Source organism: Megascapheus bottae, chromosome 10 (genome assembly GCF_031878675.1).
Source record: "Megascapheus bottae isolate mThoBot1 chromosome 10, mThoBot2.hap1, whole genome shotgun sequence".
Lineage (NCBI taxonomy): Eukaryota > Metazoa > Chordata > Mammalia > Rodentia > Geomyidae > Megascapheus > Megascapheus bottae.
The window spans coordinates 48,937,018-48,958,538 of record NC_143518.1 but is presented as its reverse complement, the minus strand read 5'-3'; the positions used below and the strand labels follow the sequence as shown (position 1 = coordinate 48,958,538).

The 21,521-nt window shown below is 40.9% G+C and overlaps 1 protein-coding gene and 1 pseudogene across 1 annotated transcript in view; one reads left to right on the top strand and one right to left on the bottom strand.

The window, feature by feature from the left end:
- On the top strand, positions 1–17,777 carry LOC150058399 (MAP kinase-activated protein kinase 5-like; annotated as a pseudogene).
- Positions 1–21,521, bottom strand: part of LOC150058398 (tyrosine-protein phosphatase non-receptor type 14-like) — a 146,308-nt gene that overhangs the window by 100,146 nt on the left and 24,641 nt on the right. The window lies entirely within an intron of this gene.

Genomic DNA, 21,521 nt, shown 5'->3' with positions numbered 1-21,521 from the left:
ATGGATGCTGCTGGCTTCGGGATCCAGACAGACTATGTTCTTCCACATCGCCATGTCAGCAAAGTTAAATCTACACTGGCTCTGAGTAACTTCCAGGGTAACCTTTAAAGTAGAAGAGCCTCAGAGGAATATGGAAAGGGAACCAAGATAAAACCCATCATCTATGTCCTACTCATCAATTGCCCAAATAGGGTGACTAATAGCAGTAATAATTTCACCCCCCAGCACTAATATTTAATCTAGTAATTTACATCATACTTATTATCACAACCCTTATACTGAAATCTCTTATCAATCACTACCATATCATCACTGCCCATAACATGGAATTATTCCATCTTCAAACTGAGGAGTAGGTGAATAGAGGAGAAACATCTGTCTTATTTTCATGCAGTCTTTGAGTTGTTAATGTTGCATATTTTTTATATATTTTTATTGTAATTAATAGAAGGGTTACATGATATTTGCCAGATAGGAGGTGCATTAATTTACATACATTGATACCCTTTCACATGTCTTGATTTTTTTTAAAAAATTTAAAACCCACTTAACACATGCTCCTTCTAAACATTGTACATAAGCTGGTTGCCAGTGACTCATGCTTATAATCCCAGTTATTCAGGAGTATGAGACTTGAAGATCACAGTTCAAAGCTAGCCTAGGCAGGAAGAAAGTTTGTGAGACACTTATCTCTAACAAACTACTCAAAAAAAGCCTGAAGTGGGCCGGGAGTTTGGCCTACTGATAAGAGTGCTTGCCTAGCATGCATGAAGACCCAGGTTCAATTCCTCAGTACCACATATGTAGAAAAAAAGACAGAAGTGGTGCTGAGGTTCAAGTAGCAGAACACTAGCCTTGAGCAAAAGAAGCTCAAAGTCAGCATTTAAGCACAGAGTTCAAGCCCAGGACTGGCAAATGTGTGTGTGTGTGTAATACATATATATGCACAAACATGCATATATGAAAATTTGGAGAAATTATTTCTTTGTTGTACCAATATAACAGTTGTTATTTGTCACTTAATGGAATTTTATTAATTACTCTGTGTCAAGAATGGTGCATTATGTCATCAAATTCTCACAATCTTGATTTACAGATGAGCTAATGGAAGTGACACAATCCGGCTAAAAGGTCCAGGATGACAGGTAACAGACTGGCTCCCAAGTCCAGTCACTCCAGGTTCTGTTACACTGCAAAATGAACAGTTCGCACCACACATACCCCTCGTAGTAACAGTATCTACAACATTCCCTCATTACCTAATGGCTTTCTGCACCATCATTCATTGACTAAAGCAAAAAGAAAAATGTAAAATAAGAGCAAGTGGCCATCAAGCAAACCTTTTCAAAATCAGAATGGATGGAAACTTCTTGCATAAGTTTTCATTCCTTTGAATTATCAGGACTAGAAATGTACAATTTTTTCTACTTTTATCAGAGAATTCTAATAACATCTATTATTTTCACTGAAAAAAACAACCTGGAAATGTGTTGAAAACTAAAAGGAAAAATCTAAAATGATCATATGTCACCAGCTGCAGATCAATGTTATAATTTTGACATATTTTGTCCACTTCTTTTACTTAAGCATATGTTTCATTCATCTGTAGAAGACTGTAGTAATTGGCATATTTTCACTAATTGTGATTAGGTATTATTTATCATACAACTGAAACGATCAATAATCATTTTAAGTAGACACAATATTCTACTACATAAACTACCATTAATTTAACTATTTTCTACTGTTAAAATGTTAAGTCCATTTTTATTTTTACTAATGTTAAAAAAGTTGGCCATACTTCCTGTTTTGCAGGCTGAACCCGGTGCCCTACACATGCTAGGCAAGCTGTTACCATGGGCCCTGATTTTCTTTGGAATAGACTCTTAAAATCACTTACAAAATCAAAAGCTATGGATTTACAAGTGGCATGTCTCCATGTCGCGAACTACCTTGCCAATTCCTGTCAAGATTCCAGCTGTGACTTACGTTTCTTACTCTGCAACAAAGGGTAGAAGGACAAAAGGAAAAAGAAAGCACAGAATGGATCTTAAAGATTTAGTATTAAGTCTATTACTTTCATCCAGTATATAATTAGAATTTTGAAGTTACAAGCTAGTAGATGGCTGAGTTTAAGGGGTAAAATGAAGATTTTTTCCCCCATCCTTTTTCTATCTGAAAAATCATTTGAAATCAATAAGTAAAACCAAGCACAGATGCTAAAAGCTCCATATTTGAAGAAATAAGGATTTCAGAAACATCACACTGCAAAATAAAATCCAGAAAGGAAAGCCAAGAAGAGCAAGCTAAGTGGGCCTCCAAAAGCTTCACTTTGAGAAATACAAGGTACCAGCAATTTGTTTTTTGGGGGGGAGGGAAAAGGGTAAGTTATAGGCAGGGAAGGATCTGAGAATAAGAGAATTGTTTGAATGTTTTTATTTGAAAGCGTTATTCCTCCAAGTGTAGGTGAGAACAGGAAGCCACAGGTCCTGAAGGGTTTGTCTTCAGGGGCAACAAAGGTGGGGGGCTGAAATTATCTGCGAGGCTGGATCATGTGAATGAGTTACATGAGAGACGATTCCAGTTACACTGCCACTACCACCCTAGCAAGCATCAACACTCCCATGCTTCCTGGTTATATTCAGAAAACAGTAAGTGGACAGACAGCCTATCTCTGCAAGAGTCAGGAGGGCCGCCACAAGACCAGGCCTAATGAAGAATCCCTGAATAAGGATGGGTCTCAGGATAAGAAGGCTTCTCTTCAAGACCTGCAAAACAATGTGATGTAGAATTCTTGTAGCAATGAAAAAAGGAAGAGCACTGTGGTTCAAGCTCAGGCATTCTGTAATAACCTCCCAGGGCAAGGCTTCACTGAACATGAAACATAGGATTGCTGAAAAAGAGCCAATGGACATTGAGCTGGGAGAAGTTGGATCCAGAGAGAAATCAAAACTGGAACTGATACAGACCTACAATTACCCACCTCCACCAACTGCATGATACAGAGAAGGCTGGTAACACTGACTAGATATAGACCTTGTGCTCTGAGCCTAAGCCACGAAGAGGAACAACCTGGGGGCTGAAGACAGCCAACTACCTGTCTTTCAGTGGTGATTCCCTGAGCACATCAATGAGTACAATTAGTAAGTGTGCATATACCAAACCACACCCTAACTGTACCAATGACCTTAGTTGCCACATCTGAAGCATTTGCCCCATACTTTCTAATTTATTGACACGTTTTCTCTCCTCTCCCTCTCCCTCTCCCTCTCCCCCCCTCTTCCTCCCCCCCCCCCACACAGCAGCAGCAGCAGCAACAGCAGCAATCACAGGGCCTCTCTTAAGATGGAACCTTGAGATATTTTTCTAGAGAAAAATAATCCAAAGCACACTGAAGTGCTCAGAAGTTTATGAAATGAACCAGCAACCCAATTTTTATATCCAGCATATGTCTGAACATCTGGGAAAGCTGACCTAGTATGATCGAGGTGCACCAACCTATCCATATTAAGTTCTACACTTTGGTCAATCTCCAGAGTAGATTTAGCTTCACTTTATTAATAGACTAACAAACTCCAGGAAAAAAATTCTATATGCTTTTCCAGGTGTAAGTACAGAAATGAATACTTAAATACCCTGTCCTTGCTCTTCAATAAGCCAACTCAAGTGGTAAGATGGCTCATGTCTACAATCCCAGCTACTTAGGAGGCTGCACTCTAAAGAGCTGGGCCAAGAAGACAAGTTTGTAATACTCTTACCTCTAATGAACCAGGATAAAGATGAAATGGTGTAGCTCAAATGGCAGAGTGCCAGTTGTAAGTAAACAAGCTGAGCAAGAGCAAGGCCTTGAGTTCAGGCCCCAATACTGATACCAAAAAAAGAAAGCTTAGTGTAGCATATTTAATTTCCAAGATCCATCCTAATATCATTGATTTATAGGGAGCTCATTTATGATTACAGAAAAAAAGGATAGATAGCAAAATCCAAATAGAAAGTGAAAGAGAGAAGGGAAATGAAAAGATTCGTTATGTCTCAAAAACTTCCAGAAGATGAATCAAGGACTAAAATTCAACTAGAAAAAAAGCTGGATTTTCAACCTCCCTATTACACATAAGAAAAACAGTTGCAAAGCACTGTGTGGTAGCTTAAAAGATTACAGATTGAGTCCAGTACAATCAAGCCAGGAGCCAGTGGCTCATGCCTATAAGTTGGCTTCTTAGGAGGCAGAGATCTAGGAATCACAATTTGAAGCCAGCTCTGGCAGAAAAGTCTGTGAGACTCTTTTTCACCAATCAACTACCAAAATGCCAGAAGTGGAGGCATAGCTCAAGTGGTAGAGCTCCAGTCTTGAGCAAAATAGCTATGGGACAGTGCCTAGAAAAATAAAGATAACAGATCAACAGGCTGGATGGTGACAGCCATTCTTCAAGGTACCAAAGGAGTGTACATTTTCAATCCCAGCACTTGGGAGAAGTAGGGCAGGAGTATCCTGAATTCCATGCTAGTTTAGGCTACATAGCAAGAGGGAAGGGAGGGGGGAGGGGAGGAGGGGAAGAAAGGGAGACACTGTTCACAAGGTGCTGTTTGGGCCAAGGGCTGCATCCCAGAGAATGAAGAAAAGCCCTAGTAGAAAGGCCTTCTAGACAAGCTGTACCTAGCTCCAGCCATCTGAAGAGCAGACACAGAACATAGCTGAGATACAGACCCCCTTCAGTTCACACTCCTCATCCTTAATGCGTGACTGAGACTGTGGCGAATGACACAGGAAAGCAAGCAAGTGATTTACATAAGCCATACAGCATGTAAGCCAACCTGTAAACACGAGAGCACCTCCTCTCATACCAGCAGAGTCCTTTGTTACCATCCAAAGACCTGGCAATCTCTATGCTGTTACTGAGCCTGAGCCTACCCTGAAAGATGTCCGGTGGTATGAGAAAGCCCTTTATGATCTAATCCAGGCCAATCAAAATACTGATGAGGGAGAAAGGTGAGAATAAGGATGGAGATTAAGGATGTAGCTTCAACACACTGAGTGTGTTTACCATACATAGCACTGTGCTAAATAGCTGTGCCATAAAACCCACAAAAGAGTTCTCTGAGATCTGTGTATTATTTACAGATAAAGATGAGACTTCACTCAGGAACATAAAGTATTAGAACCAGGCCCCAAAGTATAGCCATTATGCCACATACACCACCACCTCACATATGCATGCCTTTCCCTCATCTGCAAAAAGAACAGAGACTGGGGCTGGGAGTTTGGCCTAATGGTAGAGTGCTTGCCTAGCATGCACGAAGACCCGGATTCGATTCTTCGGTACCATATACATAGAAAAAGAACAAAGACTTATCATACCATTTTTGTTCTCCAAGCCTTTGCCTGGGAAAGCTCCTACTTTCCCTTCCTTATGCAGCCATTCCCAACTTGCCTTGCAGAACTTCTCAGGGACTTTTGCAGGAACTATTTTAGACAGCCTCTTGAAGATTAATGCTTCTTTTCCTGGTTGGCTCATTCCTGGGGATGGACCCTTCTCCTCACTGCACTTTGCCAATCAGCTATGAACTACCTAAGGACATGGTCCTGAAGATATGAGTCAAACAGTAGAGTATCTGCCTAGGAAACATGAAACCCTGAGTTCAGCCCCAGTACCACCAAAAAAAATGTCTTCTGACATTTCTGAAATGAAGAGTCACTACTGAACTACTGAATGGAAGGGATCAGATTATGGTTTAGATGTGAAGCCTTCCCCTCAAAGTTTGGTGTGCTGGAAGCTTGGTCCTCAGCTGGTGGATCTAATCTCTAAGAGGTGACTGAGTCATAAAGACTAATCTATTTCCTTGATGGTGTCACAGGGAGGCCATGGACACTTCTTGAGGCCATGGAAACTTTCTGAGGTCTCGTTGAAAGAAGTGGTCACTGGGGAGGGGCCTGGCTTTGACCGGGATCTGTTTAGCCCTTGACTTAGCTCTGCCTCTATTTTTGTTCCACTTCCTAGCTACTATGATGTGAGCAGCTTTGTTCCAAAATACCCTTCTGCCATGGTGCTCTGCCTCACTACAGGCCAGAAATTACAGAGCCAAGCCACAATGAACTGAAACCTCTGAAACTATGAACCCAAATAAACCTCCCACAGGAATTTTGTTACAGCAAAAAAAAAAAAAAGAAAGAAAGAAACACAGAGGAGCAGTCTATACCTTGATGAGATTCAATATAAACAAGGAGTGAAGTATAACTTGCAATGGTTAACTGCCAATCATCTGCACCCCAAGTAAACTGAAGAAAATTGAAACGCCTGGAATCCTCTTGCTAGACTCAAGTAATTATGGCTCAGAGATGATTTGACCTTCAAATTGCTTTGGATTAAGACACTGTCTGAGAATCCTGAGCCAACATGAGTGAAAGATGACTTTTTTGTTCGCTCCTGCTCAGAAGGTGGTGAAGTAGTTACACATTACAGTGGCAGAAAAAAAATGAAGTCTAAAGACATTACAATGGTTAAGAGCTTGGACTGTGAAGGAAGAGAGTCCTGAATCTGAGTATTAATTTTGACTTCCAAGTAACTGCAAATCTCAGCAAACTTAGTTTCCCTGAGTCTCAGTTTCCTTGTCTGTAAGATGAAAATTATAATAACACAGTCAGACAGCTACTAGAAGGATTAGAGAGAATGCATGTAAAGCAACCATCAGAGTATCTAGCCCACAAATAACGCCTCATGAAATTAGCTGCTAATTACAGCTATTACAATTAGGTAAGAGTGTTTTTTTTAAGCCAACAGTCAAAGAATAAAATGGAGATGTGAAAGGTAATTCTAAGAACCAATTTTTATTATTAAAGAATTTATTAACATTGATTTTTACATCATATTTCAAATGACATATTTAACAAAACGAGTATTCAAGAAGGGAATGGAATCTCTATATACAATCACTGGCACTTAGATTTTAGAACATAATTAAAATTAGGATGAAGGTTTGTATGTCACAGATACATATTAATCTATGTAATAAAACATGTCTATAGAGTCATAAATTTTTACGTCTATGTAGTTGTGTTTATATTTCCAATACCATGTCCATAGCATGGGGTATGCAAATATTGAGTCCTCGAGAACTAAATTTTTTTAATATCTCTGGGGAAACTAAAAGACCACTGAGGTAAAAAATCAGAACAGGAAGGACAAACCTGAAGTAAAGCAATGGCATCTAACTAGCTTTAATTTAGACAGCACTTCAAGTTAAAATGTACAAGACACAAGCTGTTGTATATAGTTACATGCTAGCTTAATGTATTTTTTCACACTAACCAATAAACACCACTTCATGTTCCTTAGTTTCTAAACAACAAAAAATAAAACTCTTCTGGTACTCCTGGATCTGGGCTTACAACATGCTCAGTAATTTTCCATTTCAGTCTTGTGCTCAAAGATTTAAAAATGTACTTCAGTTCTTAACCAAAATATTTATGCTCTGCAGTATTTATTGCTCCTGCGTAATGAGACGCCAGCGAATAGATGAGAAAGGTATCCAAGAGGAAATGTGCAAAGTGTCCCAGAGCAGAAGGTCAAGGTCAACCTGTGGAACACATCTCACAACTATAACAGGATAGCACTGTTAACAGAGTTCCCTTATCCTCACCCTGCCACCAAAGCCCAGGTCGTCACCTGGGCAGAGAATTCCAATGCCACACACAGAACACACAAACGACCCATACTAATCCCAACAACCCTTCCAGGAAATGGGTTATTACCTGTCCGCTCCCAAAACTTCAAGTAGATTTGCAACTCATTGGTTTTCTGTCTTTTTATAAAGCAAAGCTTTCTTGCCCATGGATGGTACTCTACCATTTGAGCCACCTGACTTTTGGCTGGCTAGCTGGAGGCAGATTCTTAGATTTTTCTGCCTCAGATCTCAGCTTCTTGAGTGGCTAGAATTATAGGCATGTGCCCTGGGGCTTGCGAAGCTATTATAATGTTTTAAGTTAAACTGTCAAACTGTTCGAAACGTTGTTCTACATATTTCTAGTTTAAGTACACATTTATTTTTTGAAAAAAATAAACTGCCTATGAAGCAACTTCTCAAAAGAAAATACTCCTCAGGTTTATGCCTCAAATACAGGAAACTCAACTTCAAAAGCCACTGCATTTCCTACAGGAACTTGGGCCTTGGCAATACAGCTATCCTGGTGACCTGGCTATCCCTGGCATCCATGAGGGAAAGAGTAAGCAGTTCTACCTGCCAGTGTGTATGTAGCACCTTCTGTGTGGCCTTTTCTCATTCTTCACCACATATCACAAGTCTAAGTTACTGACTTTACATTGATTCTAAAGCACCGCGTGCATGTCCCCAGACAGGAAGTTCCCCGTGGAGCACTTCTTCAAATAAGAGCCAATTTGCAAAGACACTAGAAAAAGAATCTTAGCAACCTAGGAAAAGGTAGACTCATGTCACAGATTCCCACTTAGAGGGGAGCCAGAGGTACACCCTGACCTGTACTAGCCAGTGCTCTCATCTTCTCTACCCTACCACCAGTCAATTCAAGCTTGGTTTAAATGCCTTGTTTTCCTGCCCTTTCACAGGTTATAGATTCAACTCCCTACTTGAGAGCTTCTGAAGATCCACAGCACCCTTTTCACCACAATAAAAAAAACATTGACACCTTCTCCTTCCGAGGCCACTCAATAAAAGACCATTCTTATGGTTTCCAATACAACTAGCTCACTAAGTACAGGGCGGAATCAAGAATAAGTACAACATGCCATGCTTTCAGAATCACTGAAAGGCAGACAGAAGAAATCAATTGACCACAGCTCTCACCAGATGTCAATGGCTAGAAGGAACTTAGCTATTTACATAAGGGGATAAAGAACATAATTTGCTACAGTCAATCTTCCTCAAGTATACATGAAATCTGCCCTGGCCTGGTAGCATTTGTGGGGCATATGGAGCCTCAGTTCCTTCGTCATTAGACAAAGAAAAGGCAGCTGGGTTCAGAAGGATGGCTGTGAGCATTAAAGGGAAGATTTTTAAAACAGCTGGTCCTTGGCAATTATTCACCACTGTTAGAAACTATGTACAATCTTGACAATAAAAATATTCACCATGCTCAGTAAGAGCTCAAGGAAGCTAAATATGGTGAAGATAAAATGCATTCTAAATTGATAGAGCCTGCAATTCTAAGTCAACACCAAGTACAAAAAATAATGGGACCAATAAATTCACCAAGTGGAATTGGGTAAAAATGTCAAACGCAACTCTCCACATTTGTATAATAGCATAGCACGGCAGAGATTAAGCCACTGAGGAGCTGGTTAAACACACTTAATCAGCAAAAGCATTATAAGAATTCCACAAATAAGTCCATCAATCAATGCTGTTAAGAGTCAACCCCTTATCTGCCTTATACCTATTGAATTCCAGGGACTCAGTAAACACTTGTTAAGTGAATGGATTGGGATCACCAGGTGTTCTAGTGACAAAAATTAACCAAAATCCATTTTTCCATGCCATATGCAGGTTTATTTACGAGTTCTCTTATAAACTATTTTATGAGGTATGATTGACAAGTTGACATGTTTAATGCGTAGGCCTAGACTCCAGAGCTCTTGAAATATCTTTTCCCTCCATAGGTGACCATTAACTTGGTGTTTCTCTGCAAATGAAAGGGAATGAGATCATTTTACTGGTGCCAGAAAGAGTCATTTTGATCAAGTCTGGCCTGGGATTTAGGGGAACAGATAACTGTTTTCAACCCCAAAATTTGTACATCTTTTTATAAAGCTGTTTTTTACATGTGCCAATCGAGTCCTGGTGTCCTAGTATGAGGTTCATTACATAAGAAAAAGGAACACAAACAGTGCCTTAACATTAGTAGGCTCTGGAAAATAATAGTTATGCTAAATAAAGCATTTTCATTATTGAGAGAAATTAAGAAGAAGAGCTGAGTATGACCATGCATGCCTCTAATTCTGGCACTCCAGGGGCTCATGAGTTAGAGGACCGTGAGTTCAAGGCTAGCCTCGGCTATTATATCGAGATTTTGCACCTCAAAAGAAAAAAAAAGTTAGGAGGAAATAGGGATTTTAACTTAAGCTATTAAAGAAATGTTGAGGGGCCAGGAGTTTGGCCTATTGGTAGAGTGCTTGCCTAGCATGCACAAAGACCCAGGTTGGATTCCTTGGTACCAAATACATAGAAAAAAGCTGGAAGTGATGCTGAGGCTCAAGTGGTAGAGTTCTAGCCTTGAGAAAGTCCAAGGACAATGCTCAGACCCTGAGCTCAAGACCAGGACTGGCAAAAAAAAAAAGTTGAAATTTTGGAAGAAACAGGCAGATTATTCAATTGTATTAATAATGCTCCAAGCCAGGCAGTGGTAGCTCATGCCTGTAATCTAGCTACTCAGGAAGCTGACAACAGGATTGCAGTTCAAAGCCAGTCCAGGCAGGAAAGTCTGTGAATCTCTTATCTCCAACTTACCCCTAGAAAACTGGAAGTGGTGCTGTGGCTCGTAGTGGTAGATCACTAGCCTTGAGCAACAAACCTCAGGGACAACACCCAGGACTGACCTCTCTCCCCCCGCCCCCAAGAAAAAGATTGCATAATGAAATAAAGCACAATAATATTACAAATAATGTCACAAAAAGCATATACATATAGAAAAGGGAAATCGAATGTTATCTTGTGCCATTTATTTGCATAGGATATAACCAGATTTCCCTCCATTTTTAAAGATAGAAAAATCAAATTAAAATTTGCTCAAAATTCTATTTAAAAAAAAACACTTAAATGATTGAACATTTGTATAAATGAATTAAAAAGTAAACAAAGCATCTCGTAAGAAAAATTCAACTGAATCGTCAGTTGGTTCTGTTGTTTGTGGAATCAGAGTGTGATGGCCTGCAGTACCTGATGGAAGGGAGAGTAGCCACTGGGAGGACTGGGGTGGGGGGGGTCGGGTCTACATGTCCCCTTCAAGGGGACATCAAGATGACCTCACTTCTGCTTCACTTCCTAAAGCCTCCTAAGAGTACCAGGCAGTGCAGTCAAACCTGTGTGTCTGGATGCTTATGCGTGTAGTTGCACACACATATACATGTGCATGCTCCCAAATACTGGGGCTTAAACCTGAGGCTTGACACTTTCCTGATGTCTTTGGGCTCAAAGCTAGTGCTCTACCACCTGAGTTACAACTCTATTTCTGGCTTTTGAGTGGTTAATTAAAAGATAACCGTCTTAAGGGGTATCAATGTGTGTGAAGTAATGCTCCTATGTAGCAAATATAACTGTAACCTCTCTATCAATTACAATAAAAAATATATGACAGGTGTGAGTCAGTAGCAACTGGCCAAAAGTGTAACTTTTTTAAAACAAGTCTGTAGTGAGAAATGCTGCAACAGGAACCAGTCAGTGTGCAATAGCTTTTTTGTTGTTGTTGGGATAATGTATAGAGGGGTTACAGTTACATCTGTCAAGTAGTAGGTGCATTACTTCTCACACATGGATATCCCCTCTTGTGTTTTTGTCCCCATTTCCCTCCCCCACCCCCTGCAACAGCTTTATAATGAATTCCTAGGGGGCAATTGGAAGCTGAGCAGAGAGTAGAGGAGATAGAGATAGAGATGAGAGTGAGAGCCTGAGAGCCTGACTGACAGACAGACAGACCACATACCCTTTGCTTAGACTACAGAGAGTAAGGATCAAGAAGGCAAACTAAGGCTAATTAGATGAGTTATTAAGAGAAAAGGCAACTAGATACTTCGAAGAGAATGAAATCCTGAACATCATTTACACCAGACACTTCTCAGAACTGGCAAGGACTGACTTTCAGCCAAGGTTTCTTTCTTTCTTTTTTTTCCTTAAAATAAATACAAAGATGATTTTTTTTGAGAATGTTTTTTGAGAATTTCTTTTTTACTGCCAATCCTGGGGCTTGAACTCAGGGCCTGGACACTATCCTTGGGCTTTCAAGGCTAGCACTCCACCACTTGAGCCACAGCACCACTTGTGCCCGCCCCCCCCCCATCTGGTACTGAGGAAGTGAACCCAGGACTTCATGCATGCTAGGCAGGCACTCTACCACTAGGCCATGCTCCCAAACCCGTGATTTCTAATGTTTATACAATGCTTTTCTTTTTTTTTTAAAAAAAGCCAAGCATACCAAATGCTTGAGTTTAATTCGATAAATGGTCAACCTGAAACTGCATCTTGTCAGTGGTAGCAGCCTGTGAGGTGACCATTGTTTGTTAGCCAGAGATGCAGCTTATGAGTCAGACATGGGGTCATAGACCACTGTGCGGCCTCGAGATCTCTTGACTCCCTTCACCTACTTTGTGTTTTGTCTTTTCCCCATTCCAGATGATGCATTCTGTGTTCAGGTTTAAGAATTTGGTTGAGTCATTCTAATAGTATCTCAAAGATGGTAAGCTACTCATGGATACCACCAGTTTTCTCAGCAAGGAATGAGTCATAAAACTGCCAAGCTAAGCAAATTTTATTTGCAAAAGAACAAGAAAAGGTTTTTCTGGTCCTATATATTTAAAAGAAAAAGCTAGAAAAAGGTAAATAGGCTTAGTAAAAAGGTAAGGAATGGTTAACCATTATTCACTTAGAGCAGTTGGTTTCACAGAAGATTAGGTGCACGTCTGCCACATTGCAAGGATTAACCATTAACCAACTACTAACAATACCCTACAATCCTTCCCAGACTTTCCTTACAAATCAGAAGGGCAGGAATGCCTTGTAGGAGGTTCTAAGTGCCTGAGAGTAAAGGACATCTTGGGGCCATTTATGAACTCCATTCACCTACCTTTTCCATCAACCTCCAGCTGGTAGGGAATTCTCTTTAAGAATACAATTCTTAAGAGACATACACAACACCTTGTAACCCTGAAACTAAAAATTAGGCATCACAGTATTGAAAGTTACTCTCTTCTAGCACTTGGGGATTTGATTGATTGATTTGATTGCAATACTGGGGCTCAAAATCAGGAATGCACATATACTACGCAAATGTCTATCACCAAGCTACACCTCTAGCCCCCCAGATTTGATGATTTTTAGACCTGCCTGTTGTGTTCACCAGGGATATTTTAACTCCAGTTAATACCACCTGGTGGTACACTACTGACATAAAAAGATCTGTAAGAACATTCATTTATATTCCTAAGTGATCACTTTAGTTTATCAATCTGAAGAGTGCTACTGGTTGGTATGGTTTCTAAAGAAAAGTTGACCATCTTCAAGGTATTCCTTCTCCTGCCCTGCATAACCTCATTGCTAAAAGCTGAGTGGGATTTTTCACACAGAGTACTCTCCAGACATATGCACTGGATGAACAGCTAGATACTCTCTCCAGTGTTTGTACTTAGATGTGTCTAAACTGTAGCCAGCACATAATAGGTCCACTTCAGCAGGGAGAGCTAAAGGCAAGGGCTCCCTTCTTCCATTTTTGATGCTTCAAATTAGGCTAGCTGGATAACCACTTACATCGCTGAACAAGAATACACTCACCTTGAAAAGATACACACATACACACACACACACACACACACACACACACACACACAAGTAATAACAAATATACATTTTTACAACTCATTAAAAAATCACAGATTTAGAGCTACTAGAATGCAAAGCATTTTAAAAAGGCCAGTAAAACTGCACATGAAAAGACACTGGCTAGCACTAATCATCAAGGAATGGAAATCAAAGCCACAATGAGATACTGCTCTCAAGAATCACAAAATGTGTGCTGGTGAGAATATGGAGAAACTGGAACTCTCAAGGGAGGGTAACAACGTTCAACAAGAATTGCACTCATTTCCTTACTTAGGTAACTGTAACCCATCTGTAGATCACCTGTACAATTAATAACATTTCAAAAAAAAGCAATAAATGTCATGATCTTAGACATTAAGCAAAAAAACAACAACAAAACAGTCAGCACTTCCTGAACACAACTACTTTAGGACCCAGACATTCCCCATCTGAGTATTTACCCACAAGAATTGAAAACAAGATCTCAAAAGATATTTGAGCACTTGGTGCCAGTGGCTCATAGCTAATCAGAACTGAGATTTAAGGAAATTTTTGTAACCCAGGGTCATATTGAGCAAGCCCAGGTGGTCTCTGACCATCTGAATGTTTCCAGGCAATATGTATAGTCAATATATAGTCCCTGGGGGCAAAATGAACAGTATGAGATTGTCCTCAGACAGGATAAAGAACCCTCACTGGAAAAGGCAATTAACCTAACTATTCCAAGCCCTGAAGCTGCTTGCAGACACAGGATGCCCACCCTTGGCAGTGTAAGAACAGCTCTGGGGGCCAGGAGTTTGGCCTAGTGGTAGAGTGCTTGCCTAGCATGCACAAAGACCCAGGTTCAAGTCCTTGGTACCACATACATAGAAAAAAGCTGGAAGTGGTGTTGAGGCTCACGTGGTAGAGCTCTGGCCTTGAGAAAGTCCAAGGACAGTGCTCAGGCCCTGAGCTCAAGCCCAGGACTGGCAAAAAAAAAAAAAAAAAGAACAGCTCTGGACCACTCCTTCACCATCCACAGAGCATCTTTGGAGAGGGGTTTGTTGTTGTTGTTGTTGTTGTTGTTTTTAAATTCTCAAAGGGAGTTATAGTCACACATGGATAGTTAAGAACCAAGCGCTGGTTTTCCAACTGAAGGCTTCAAGGAAGTTTATTCCCTGAATCTAGTCTCTGAAAGGAGCCTTAATTTTAATAGTCCCAGTCTGGTGGAGCTGACTCAGACACACCTGATGATAGACAGTTAAGTCCCATGTGCCCCAACTCTCCCTCCTTCAAGTCTTCACCCCATGACTTTCAGCTCAACATAACCTAAGACTTCACCAGAATGATAAGGCCTGTGGGGAGAGGGTTGAGTGCTCCAGGCCTGAGTACAGGTCACAAGCCAGGCAGACCTTCCTAACCCCTCCAGTTTCCAGGAAGCTCCTGTCCTCCAGCTAGCAAGCCTCCAGCTCTTCATTACCCCCGCAGCGACTGAGAACATGCTCCTTCATCATTTCCTCTAACTTAATAAAGCAGCAGTACAACCCAGAACATGGCATCCCTTCCATGCCTTGTGAGCAGTGAACTCTCCAGGGTTCACCAGAAAGATCTACACACACACACACACACACACACACTCCTTTCAGGGACGAAGGTAACAAAGAGTTTATGTACCATTTAATGAGTTTTTAACTGACTCCAATGCACTGTTAATCTCCTCAAAGGTATTTCTCTTTTTCAATCCCTGTCTTTTCCATAGCACTGTCTCAATGCCTTTGATAAAGCTACATTTGGCAAAATACATTTCCAGCCAAAGTGGAATGTGGTAGACACTATCACTAAGCCCCCATCTATATCTCAGAAAGAGAGTGTGCACGTGTGTGCACGTGTGTGTACGCACGTGCCTGTATGCACATGCGTACATGCGTGTGTGTGTGCGTGTGTGTGTGTGTGTCTGTGTCTGTGTCTGTGTCCTCCCAAAGCAGCTTTTATTATCTGGGCATAAGTCCCCTAAACCCGATTTCCAAAAACATAAAAGCAGGAAGTTCACCTCCACTCCACACCACATAAGAGCTGGATCTGTGCCAATACAACTCCTCCACTGTGCAGAGCTGAGGGGAGCCCAGTGCCCAAGTAAAAACAGCATCTGCTCTCTCATTTGCACACACACACAAATCACCACTGAAGCCACAGTACTGAGAGAATAGGAAAAATTATCATAGGATGTCTTCTATTTTGTTTTTACTATGGTGGTTAAAGCGTACAGGAATCCACACACATATGTTGAAAAGTGATCCACAGTGTTTGCCACACACAAACCTTTGCAAAGATGGCAGTGACTATCTAAATACACTGCCGTCCACTAGGCCTTGCTTGACAAAGCCATCGCTGAATGTGTACTGAGCAGATATGACATCTGCCACCAAGCTGGCATTCCGGTGACACAGATGGTTTATGAAGATAGGCTGACAGTTTTTGCAGGAAGTCATTCTTGCCAGATTAGCAACAGAACAAAACAAATACAAAGTGTGGTTTGGTAAACTGTGTTTGAAGTTACCTATTCCCTATTCCTAAAAGTTTATCGAAGCAATATATAGATATTACTGTAAATATTTACTTTTCTTGGGAACAGACTCAAAGGAAATAGAAAGGGCAGCCAATATTTGAAAACACCGGACTAACTTTGCAACAAGAGAGAACAACACACACACACACACACACACACACACACACACACACACGAACTCAGAAAGACAGGTAGTTAACTGTCACATCGGAAAAATCCTCACCTTTCCCTGACAGAGAAGTCACACACATTCACGTCCTGGCTGGACAGTCCTTCCCATTTCCTACCTCACCCTCCCCACCTTGAGTACCAATCATAATGCCACGAGATTCCAGGATAAATGGTGAACTTTTTCTTTTTTTGCCAGTCCTGGCTTGAACTCAGGGCCTGAGCACTGTCCTTGGGCTTTTCTCAAACCTAGAGTTCTACCACTTGAGTCACAGCACCATTTCTAGCTTTTTTCTATGTATGTGGTACCGAGGAATCAAACCCAGGTCTTCATGCTACCACTAGGCCAAACTCCCAGCCCCTCTGGTGAGCATCTCTTCCCCCAATTCCTTCTGATTCCTTCCCCTCTTCTCTCCTGGACATATTCTTTCTCATATTCCCACCAAATATGTCCTATTCACCATTCCCATACTTTCATTTACACTGCATTCCCCTACTCTGTCCACTACTTGGGCCTCAAGAGCACTGCCTCCCTCCCTCCATTTACCTGCTAGCACCACAGGTGCAATAAAAAAAAAATCCTCCAAATGTATTCAGATACGTGGTTCTATTGCACACAAAGACCTCAAGGCTGAAAATCGGCTTTTCAAGGCTAGCTCTTTGGAAACTTCAGTAAAGTTGTGTAATTTTGCTAAAATTGACCAAGGTGATTTGATGACACCCCAGGTACTGGAAGCACACAGAAGGCACCAGAAGGAGAAACCTAGAATCATACCTACTTCGCCAACACCCTACACTTACAACAAAAGCGCAGTGACTCGTGGTCCCTAGGGGTGATTATGTGATGTCATGTGGATACCCTCCTTTTTATTCCAAACAACACAGCCGGTCCATCCCAAAGGATATGTGGGAAAAGATCATGACAGGCAGGTTTGAATTCCCAGAAAAAAAGAGTGGAGCCAGATCTCAGAGATGGAAGAAGATGTGAGAAAGCACCTGAAGTTAAAACCAGAGCCAAGACTCGCCATAGAGAGAGTTTTGGACCACTCCTGGCTCAACTCAACTGAAGCCCTAGACATGTGCTCTGCCCTTTGCTCAACTGCTGACGATAAAGCAGTGGTCATCAGAATACAGCAGGTTCATGCAGAGCAGCTGGCCAACATGAGAACCCAGGATATGAAAGTCAGCCTCAAACCACCGCATTAGGTGAACAATTCTATTCAAAAGAAGAGGAAGTTAATAGGCACCAAGCCAAAGGATTGTGCTTATAACCTGTACCATGAGAATGGAGCTGAGGGTTCAAATGTTGCCTTGGAAAAGCTTCGAGATGTGATTGTTCCCCCAGGATGATAAAGGAGAGAATGAAAATGAGAAGCTGGATAAAGTAGTAATGTAGGAGGCCTGGCGGTAAGATGGGAAATGCCAACTCCTAGCAGAATGGTCATGGATTTGCAAAGTAGATCCACTCAAACTGGCAGAAACTGTGAAGTAAGGGAGAGAAGAACAAACCACTTGCCATGAACTCCAATAATAACAGCTTCAAACTTTAAGAATCTTTAAAAAGCATTCATTAATTTATAAAGTCATTATTCTGTAAGTTAATATATCATAATTTCATTCACCCCTCCCCCACAAAAAAAGAAAATGTGTGGTTCTCTCTACATTGCTAAAATCATTGCATCAAAAACTTAAAAGTCTTCCCTGGAGAAGGGAGAAGCTTCCTCAAGTATGTCCCATTGGTCAACCTACCATCAAATGAGTTGAAGATCAAGCTACACTTGGTCAAAAGGAGAAGCTAGAGTCTGCAGCCAAATCAGCTCATCAAACTTAGTGAAGTGAATGCTGAGAAACAGCTGCAGTAAGAAATACTACCTTACCACCTTCGCCCAATCATCCTACCACAACACCAAGTGAAGGCCATAAAAGAAAATATGGGAAAAAAATACCAACCAAATGAAATATGTCTTTCTTACAATGTAGAAAGTAAAACACAAATGGAAATGGAGGGAAGGGGAAAAGGAAATACTTAAAGTATAAGAAAGTTTATACAGGGCTGGGAATATGGCTTCCTGGTAGAGGGCTTGCCTAGCATGCATGAAGCACTGGGTTCGATTCCTCAGTACCACATAAACAGCAAAAAACTGGAAGTGACTCTATGGCTCAAGTGGTAGAGTGCTAGCCTTGAGCAAAAAGAAGCTCAGAGATAGTGCCTAGGCCCCAAATTCAAGCCTTAGGATTGACCAAAACAGTGTATACAACGTAAAAATCCTATAACAAGAGATTCAAATATTTTTTATACCATAAAATCCTCTAAAGAAAGAACTCTGTTTTGGCATCCTTACCTAATTCCTTAGTTACCTTTTTCAAACTCTCCGAGCATGGAGCAACTGATAAAGATAACTGAAGGGTAACTGAAAATCCCACCTGGATGGACTCTTCCCCCCCCCCCAATATTTTTTTTATTGTCAGGTAATGTATAAAGGGGTTACAGTTACATTCACCAAATAGTAGGTGCATTACTTCTCACACATTGATACCCTTCTCATGGTTTTTGTTCCCCACCCACTCCCAATCATCTTGTTCCCCGCCCCCCTTCCCTTTCCAATTTCAAATAAACATATATACAATATACCAGGTAACAAAGTCAGATACAGTAACAATATGAGATTAACCAAAGGGCAACAAAAGAGAAGAGAAATAACACAGTACAATAAGAACAACAATCACACAAGATAAAGCTATTGTAGATGGTCTCTTTATTAGTGAAATTTCAAGCCAAGTGCCAAAAGCTCATGCTTGTAATCCTGGCTACTCAGCAGGATTAGATCAGAGAAGTATGATTCACAGCCAGCCTGGGCAGAAAAGTGTACAAGACTACCTCACCAAAATAACCAGCAAAAACAAACTCCAAAACAACCAGCCAAAAGCTGGTACCAGCACTGGTGAGGTATGGCTCACATGGTAGCTGAAAGAGCAAATGCAAATTCATAGCAGCATATTCCCTCCAAGAAAACAAAAAGAAAAAGAAAATAAAATCCCTTCCAGAATCAAGGGGAAAGCCTGTTCATATAAGCAGCACTAATTCTATTCCTGTCTCAAAGCCCTCACCACCCTTAAAATGATCTGAGTTATGTCTATACTGCAACCTTATATGGGAGCACCTAGTTCACTGCCACAGTACCCAGCCCCTACCTACAACACTATAAAGTTCTCCAAAGTATCCCTGGTCCCTAACAGGCAGAGCTCCCACACACACTCATCTGTTCCAGAGACAGTTCAAACAACAAAATCCCCAAATAATGTCAAAAATCTCATTTAATATCCAGGTACTCTTATTTGTGCAATAGGCTAACTTCTTCCCTACTCATTAAACTAATCCTGCTAGACTTCTGTGGCATGCTAGAGATCACTATTTATATAAATTGTTTTTCTGGTAGTCTATTAAAGTTAAAGCTCTTCCAACTTAATCAGGATTGTTAACAGTCACCAAAAAATTTAACCCTTCTCTACCCCATGAAATCTTTTATTCAAAACATAAAGAAGCAGAGCCATCGAAATCAATAAAAGCCTATTGGCACTGAGGGTGGACTCAATGGAAAGGCACATGCAACATATAAACAATGCCTTAGGTTCAATCCCTCACACTGTAAAACACAAATGAATAAGGGTTGGTGCTGGTATCTCATGTCTGCCATCGAAGTTACTCAGGAGATGAGATTCCAAGGATGGCAATTGGGAAGTGGCGCTGTGGCTCAAGGGGTAGGGCTGTAGCCTTGAGCTGAAAAGCTCAGGGACAGTGCCCAGGCCCAGAGGTCAAGCCTCACAACCAACAACAATAAAAAAAAAACAAAGTCCATATCCACAGATGGCAACTAGAAGCCAGCTGAGGCAGAAAAGTCCATGAGACTTCATTTCCAACCAACAAAAAAACAAGCTGATGGCATAGCTCAAAGTGGAAGAACACCAGACAAGTAGGCATGAGGCCCTGAGTTAAAATCTAGTATTAATGAATCAATCAATAGGTGTGTGTGCATGCATGCATGTATGCATGGATGTGTGCACATGGTGTGTACTTTTTTTTAAAAAAAGGAAGTAGGCTAAGCTGGCCATGGTAGTGCATACCAGTAATCAATGAGGAGGATGAGGCAGTGGTGCTGAGGAAGTGGTGCTGAGGCTCAAGTGGTAGAGCTCTAGCCTTGAGAAACTCCAAGAACAGTGCTCAGGCCCTGAGCTCAAGACTAGGACTGGCAAAAAAAAAAGTAACGAACTAACTAGTTACAATTAAAGACAGTGGTCCTGTTTTGTGGTTGCTATTCTCTACAAACCATATTTAAACAAATAAAAATATGGTGATAATAAAAATGACTTAACTAGAAAATATTTTAATGTTTTTGCTCTAAATCCAACCGCAATAACCCATAAAAGTGTTTTTTTTCAATGACAACTAACATATAATAACAAATATTTTTGCTGGGAAATGTTGGATGGGCAATTTAAAGAGAAAGAATTAAGTATAGACAACAGAATGTAAATACTGCTGGGTAACTAGAACCTACGAGCAAAATGTCACGTGGCTCCACAGCAGGTGGGAATAGAATGGACTTAATTGCATTCCTCATGGTATCTACCCATGACCACTTTTCTGATGACCTACCTTTGGTAGGTAGCAGGGGGATTACATGCCTTCCACATGCCCCACCCCAGATGCTCCCAGAACCCACTTTTACTATTCTGCATGCCTCATATACCTCTCTCCACCACTACGACTTGTTGAGTTTATTGGGATCAGTCTTGCGATTAAGTGCCTTGTAAATAAATACAAAACATTTCACCAGTTCACTCAAATGTTTTACTGCCTGACCTCCAAGCAGGAGGTCACACATGCTGCTGTGGGAGGAATGTCACCAGCATTCTTTTCTATCCACCTGGACTAAATTGTTACTTACCCCAGGCTAGTGCCTCTTCAAAGGTGCTAAAATGCCTTCCTTGCTTTCCCAAACACAGAGGAAACTAAAACAGTTTCACAACTGGCTGCTAGATCCTTCCATTGTTTCCCAGAAGGAATTCAGGTCATCTGTTTCTCTAATACAAAATGAAATTTTCCTCTAGAAGGGACTTTTCAATATTATTATTGATATAGATATCTTTAAATATAGGAAGAGAGAGAGAGAGAGAGAGAGAAAGAGAAAGAGAGGCATCTGTTTCTTTATTACAAAGTAAGGTTTTTCTCTGGATATGATAACTTTTTCAATACTAGTATATATATTCTATAAAT